The sequence below is a fragment of the Etheostoma cragini genome, chromosome 1, assembly GCF_013103735.1.
Source record: "Etheostoma cragini isolate CJK2018 chromosome 1, CSU_Ecrag_1.0, whole genome shotgun sequence".
NCBI lineage: Eukaryota > Metazoa > Chordata > Actinopteri > Perciformes > Percidae > Etheostoma > Etheostoma cragini.
In genome coordinates, this window is record NC_048407.1 from 5357494 (window position 1) to 5364446 (window position 6953).

The 6953-nt window shown below is 40.7% G+C and overlaps 1 long non-coding RNA gene across 1 annotated transcript; it reads left to right on the forward strand.

The window, feature by feature from the left end:
• Positions 1-5301: 5301 nt before the first annotated feature.
• On the forward strand, positions 5302-5757 carry LOC117942670. The gene is made up of 3 exons (XR_004656190.1): positions 5302-5343; positions 5511-5575; positions 5673-5757. It is a non-coding gene; the product is annotated as an uncharacterized LOC117942670 (long non-coding RNA).
• The last annotated feature ends 1196 nt before the right edge of the window (positions 5758-6953 follow it).

The following is a 6953-nucleotide window of genomic DNA, read 5'->3' on the forward strand; positions in this document are numbered from 1 at the left end:
AAGTGCTTTATCCGTACCGGATACTCGTTTCAACCGGGTACTCGAATCACCCCTACATTTAACTTTTGTCTGTTAGCTAGCTAGGTTGCTGTCTATGTAAAGTTTAATGTACGGTGGCATGTTCATCTCTTTTTATATGCAGTTACCGCATATGCGTAGCATTAGCAGAGATTTAAAAAGTTGGTGTGTTTATCACTGGTTGTATCTGTAGACGGGAGGTAACACTGCACTGTGTTAACTTCACTAGCAACGTTCAACAAAGGCTAACATGAATGAGTAGTTTCCCATGTAATACCGTAATGTTGTATCATAACGTAAACATCTTTTTGTTGTGTTAACTGTGTTAACAGGGACTAACTGAGGCGGTCACCAAGGATGTCAAAGCCAAAGACCAGCAGGGAGACAGAGGCTAAAGAGAGATGTTGAATACATTATTTGCTATATTAAAGATTGGCATTCTAACAACAAATGCTTAGAATAAACTGGTCTGTCTGTGTCATTAAGTTCTATATATAATATGAACTGTTTTTCAATGTCTATTTTTCCATCAAATTGTGAGCTGGACAGAGGAAACTTCAAACAATTATAGAATCAGAACCTGATCAACAGGACTAAACTCACTGCGTTCCCCCCCCCCCCCCCCCCCCCCCCCCCCATTCTGACATTCTGGCATGCTAAGCTCCTTGCAGATGAACTTTAAAAATGTCGTAAAACCCAATCACAGGTTTTCCTTACGCCTGAATGACCCGCCATGCCTTCATGAGCTCTCCGAAGTAAAGTAAGTCTGCAGAAGGCGGAACAATTTGCCCAATTTCTCTCAATTACCTCATCTTCAGGAAGAACTTGGCTGTACAGAGCTTGAAGGGATGGGTCATCTCTTTTACCAAACTACTGCAAGACATTGGCAAGGGATAAGCAGGCACAGGGAATACCAAGTCACCTTTCCGACATAGGCTAACAAGACTGGAACCATCACTGTCCCGGCTCATAGCTCGTGTCACTGCACAATTGGAAAGCACCCCCGAAATGTCTTTGGGTGACTCAGAACTGTCCACCTGGTGACTTGAGTATCGTCCAAAACAAATGAAACAGGCCACATACGATTTCCTGCCAGGTCATTCCCCGGAGTGATGTGTACCCCCCGCCACAGGCAAGGCAGGCCGCATCCCCATGGTCAGTTCACCATGCACCAGATCCGAGAAGACTGTCAGTTTATGCTGTATGGCAGAAAAAAACAGTCAAAGCCATCCCCCGGACAGCAATACTGGAACCAGTCTGTCCCTGAGGAGTAAGATAGCACAGAGTCCGTAGTAAATGAGTTAAGTGCCCCCTGAATCCCATAGTATCTTAACAGGAACTTTCCTTGCACTGCCAACCAGCGAAACATAACCCTCAGTTGCTAACGCAGCATAACCAGGCTCAATCCCCTTTCTAACTGCGGAAACATTCTGACGTTGCTCCATCAAAGGAACCTCCATCCCTGACTTTGCTCTTCACGCAAAGACGCAGCAGCTGCAGACAATTTTGCCGGTGAATACGCAGGCTTCAACTTTTTCTTCAACAGCTTTCCCAAACAGTAGTTACAGACAAGATTTGGGTCCAGATTTCCCTGGATTCTCCCGTCTGCCTCAGCCGCAAAACTCTATCCGTTCCGACAACCTGATAGAGTGAGCCGCATCTCCCCAAGCACCGGACTCCCCAAAAAATACCTTATGGGTTAAGACAAACATCTGTAACCTTGCTTACTTTCTGTTCATTTATGTAAGTGACAACACAATCAGACAATATTTTTAAACTTTTCAAGCAAAATCAGCTCCTGTCAGTCCTCCAAGGTTTGTGCCTGAGACGCAGCACACGGACTAAAATGAGTGTTTAAATCACGAGCAAATTCAGTGTGAGACTGCTTCTCTTTTTTTGTGTGATCTGAACCGCTGACGATATGCACAAAGTCATATGCCCCAAGTACAGCAGCTTTAACCAAGTGGTAGATACCACTACCAGCGACTCTCATGGCTGAAAAGGCCTCCTTGGCCTTACCAGTGAGCACACACTGAAGCAGTAGAGTGCTGTCACTGTCAGACCAATCCAGCCATTTGCTAAACGTTCAAACAACACAAAAAAAATTTCAAATTTTAATTTTGGAACCAACCTCAAATTGACGGAAAAATCAAACCACTGAGTCGGAGGAGTAAGCCCTAATAACCCATCAGCCTTCTGTCAGCCAGACTGACGCTTTCCCATACTTACTGTATAAGGTCCAAACTATAGCGCTCCAACTCTGCCTGTTGTCTCGCCTGATCATGTGCTAGTTCAGCCTCCCGAAGATGAACATCTTGACGTGCCTTCTCCAATTTCATTTGTAGCAAGAGTAACTGTTTCTGCTCCTCAGACAACAATCCAGCCCAAAACCACCCAGAACAGGCTTCACATTAGACACTTCCCCATCTATATCAGACACCATCAGGCACCCTAGCAGTCTTCCAAAGGACAGGCAAAACATCCCGCTCCACTAACTTGGCCTATAAGGTGTTCAACAACTCATCTTTGTTTAACTTTTTAGAGAGATCCACGTCGTAATAGTCAGCCACTCTAAAGAGCTGGTCTTTCTCATAAGAATCAAGCAACTCTACACCTGGACACCTAAATTCCTCAATTGAAGTAATTTCTCCAGGCATAACTTCTCTAAGCAGCAAATATAGGCAAGAATACCAGAAACCGGTTGGCTCCACCACCAGACAAGGACGACAGGAAGCAAATATGGAACCTTATTCCTCTTGCTATCTGCCTAATAATGATAAAATATATAATAATACTACCTCTATCACTCAACCCTAGTCTTCATGCAAGCTGGCGGCGGGACAAATTAAGCACAAGCCCAGTAACCCAGTTAACTTTCAGCATGCTGAAAATCACCAAGACAGCCATGGAGTGCACCTGGGCAGCTGCTGAAACCACTTCAACCACCTGCTGCACAAAAATAACAAACTAAAACAAAAAAAGAGTCAATGGAGAAAAGGAGTGTCCAACATTGCTTATGCCCATCAGGAATAAAAGTTCCAAACGATTCACCAGCCCTCAACCCTGCAACCTGTTTTTTTTTTTTTTTTTTAATTTATATAAACATTTACCAGATTCCCAGTACTAACAATCCCAGACAAGGATTACCGCCTGGCTCAAGACTGGTAACAAAAAGGGAGGTCTCAGACAAATAAAGTAACCAAAAAATAGTTTATTCAACTAAATACCCTACTAACATAACTTAAACCAACATAATGTAACAGTGGGGTGGGTCGGTATAGAGATATCAGTCGTGTTTGCCATGCATGGATGGATGAATGACTGAACATCAAAGAACAAAATGGTGGATACACCCAGAAGGGCAGGCTTTTATGCCTTCTGTATGCCACGCCCAGTTGGGCAGGTACAGACAACCCTCCCAAGTCCACCTCCCCGCCCACTCTCGGCACCTGAAAACAAAAGGAGCAGAACGTGACAGGCCGGCAGATTGGAAAGGGCCATCACAATTGTTTGAAAGCATGTAATTAAAGTTACTATAACATTGCTATTTCTATATCTAGAAACCAACAGACAAAGTCAAATCTCAAAAGCAATCCACATCCTTGAGACGGAGCATCATGAGGAAGATACACAGGGAAGCACCATTCAAAGTCACAGGTAATCTTATGTACAAAATTTATTATCAATACAGTCAATGCAAGAAATGTATCTGTATTTTTATTTGTTATAGATTTCTTTCAGTGCAATTATTTATACAGGATATGTAGACACATATCCTGTAAAAAAAAAAAAATTATACAGGATATGTATACACTTATCCTGTATAATTAATTGACAAAATAATAAACAAATATGATAAAAGTGAAATAAAGGAGGGAAGCATTAAATTAAGAAAAGGAAGTGAAAGTAAGCAAAAAAACAGAACATCCATTTAAATGTCTGCGTATTTCTCACTGCCTCCTGTTTCTACAATGCTGCCTCACATGGCTGCTGCGCAAAACTTGCCTCCACCACCCCAGCCTCCACCTTCCTGGTTTAGAGTGTCATTATAAATTATGTCTGACATGTCTTGGATTGGGCCCACTCTTTTGTACAGGGGGTCTCAGCAGGGGGTCCCTTATCATTAGAACAGAGCCTTCATCTCAAAGCATAACTTTATCTCCATTTGTAGAAATTAATGGTTAAATCTATGACTATAGTTTTACTGACTTAACATACAGTATAGTGTTTTTTTTAACTCTCAGCTCAAAGAATTGTGGAAAAGAAGTGACACAGAAGTGGTTGTGTCTGTGGTCCCCTCTCAAATAACAGGGAACAGCATCCTTATCCACCACAGTGAGCTACGGACACTTAGACCTCACTACTGGCTTACAGGTGAGGTATGCTGTCCTTACAGAACAGAACCAATTATCTGGAAAAAAAGCCAAACAACTCTGTCATCTGTTGGAATAAAATGTATTCATATCATGGGTGCTCATAAACATCATTATATTCGCGTAATGCATTATATTAATCATGTGTGTAAATTATATTTTGAGCTAAAGAGCAAAAGCATTACACATAGTCTGCTTGGTTTCAGTGTGATAGTTCATAAGTTTACTGTGACCTTATAATAGGTTGTTTTGGTACAATGTGTCCAACCATAGCTCTGCCGAGTGTGTTTAATTCTGAAAAGCAGGGCCAAGGATGGTTAGGGAGACGTCCTGTGTTTGGGTGAAGATCTTCTCCACTAGCAGTCTGAGACCTGTTATCTATTTTGCAGGCCGAGCTCTGCTAGACACTAACCTTCTGAAGACAAAACACAGCGCACAAACATGTCACGTGGTAGCAACTGAACCCCCCTGTGCACATAAGATCAAGCAGAAAGGGAAAAGAGTCTTAGGGAGAGCTATCAATGCATATTCTCTTGCAACCTTGTCTCTGGAATATATATTCTATTGTAATAAACGTTCTTTTATCCAACCTACGGACTTGAACCCTTCTTCCTGAAAGACTCTAGAAGGGCAGGATTTCAGCCCAACACAGCACATGAAGACCACAGTGGCTGTTGAGTAATTGAAATGATTCACTATTTTAAGAGGTGTTATTAAGTGCATCTACAGTTAAATATGGACTTGCATGTAATTTGTACATGTAATTAGTACATGTGCAAACAAGTACACAAGTTAACTAGTTTGCCAATTATATCGATTGTAATTGTCATAAATTTAAATTGATTTCTTGTCTATCTACATGTCAAATATCCCCTTTAAGATCATTGAGAGTCTCTTCCATCGCACCATCTTAGGGAAGAGAGAAGTGGTAAGAAGGAACAGTTTATCCAGGGTAAGTAGTCTTTTTGTCATGTAGACGTACAGATGTTTCATTGTTAGCTAATAAAAAATGTTTGTTTGACTGTGTGTACAATATGAAGAAGCAGATACAATTTAACAATTAAAAAAAGAAGCAATGAAAACATTTAAAAGAATTGTTAATTTTTGGATGAGTTACAGACCAACTTTGACATGAAGCAATAGAGTCTTTTGTGAATGTACACAATGTACACTGTAAGTTTCTGGTTAGTACTACTCTGTACGTTTGTATTTTTATAAATTCTTTTCATGAGGTTGGGAATCATTTGTGAATAATACTTTACGTGGTTCTTGTGTTTTCAGTACATCAGTACAGCAACAAGCAGCATGTGTTTGGTTGATCCAGCATGCTGCTCCACAGAGCTGACAGACTCCAACCATGCTGCATTTTTTTTGTCCTAAGTAGATATAATCCATTTCCTTATCAATTTTTGTCACAATATTAGTCATGGTAGTAAAAGGAACATTAGCTTAGAAGCAATGGTCAGTAACAGACTAACAACAATATGAAGCAGATTTACAAAAAAGGAAACAGGCTAGCGGGCAAAATTGTTAAAAATAATTGGTTGTATGAGTTCAGTTACATGAAACCTGACTATGAATTTGGAGCAGGTGTGGGGACAAGAATGCTCATGAAAGTTTGATGTCCGGAAAATATGGGATACGTGCCAATTCCCTGACTTAGCTAGCTTTAGTAGCTTTTTATTGCATACAGTGGGGTTCGAAATTTGGGCACCCTAGGTAATTTATTTTATTAATGTGCATATAGAAGCCAAGAAAAGATAATCTACAAAAGGAATCAAATGACAGATTAGACCGTCTAATAACATCTAAAAAAAATTAGATTTTATTTCCATCATTTACACTTTCAAAATAACAGAAAACTAAAAAATGGCATCTGCAAAAGTTTGGGCACTCTGCAGAGTTTCTAGCATGCACTGCCCCCTTTGGAAAGCTGAGACCTGACAGCGTCATGGATTGTTCTCAATTATCATCTGGAAAGACCAGGTGATGTCAATCTTAAGGTTCTAAATGCCCAGAATCATCTGACCTTGCCCCAACAATCAGCACCATGGGTTCTTCTAAGCAGTTGTCTAGAAAACTGAAACTGAAAATAGTTCACTAGCTCACAAAGCAGTATCAGTCAGCAGAAATATCCTTTGTTCAGAATGTAATTAAGAAATGGCAGTCATCAGGACCAGTGGAAGTTAAAGCAAGATCTGAAAGACCAAGAAAAATATCAGACAGAAAAGCTCGCAGGAGTTTGAGTAAAGCAAGTCCAAACCCACGTTTGACTGCATGATCTCTCCAGAAAGACCTGGCAGACACTGAAGTTGTGGTACACCATTCCACTATAATGAGATACTTATACAAATATGGTCTTAATGAAAGAGTCATCAGAATGTAAATTTTGGACGCTAACTTGATGCCATCTGTGAAAAAGCTGAAGTTAAAGAGAGGATGGCTTCTACAAATGAATAATGATCCTAAACACATCTCAAAATCCACGGTGGATTACATAAAGAGGCGTAAACTGAAGGTTTTGCCATGGCCTTCACAATCTCCTGACCTCAACATAATTGA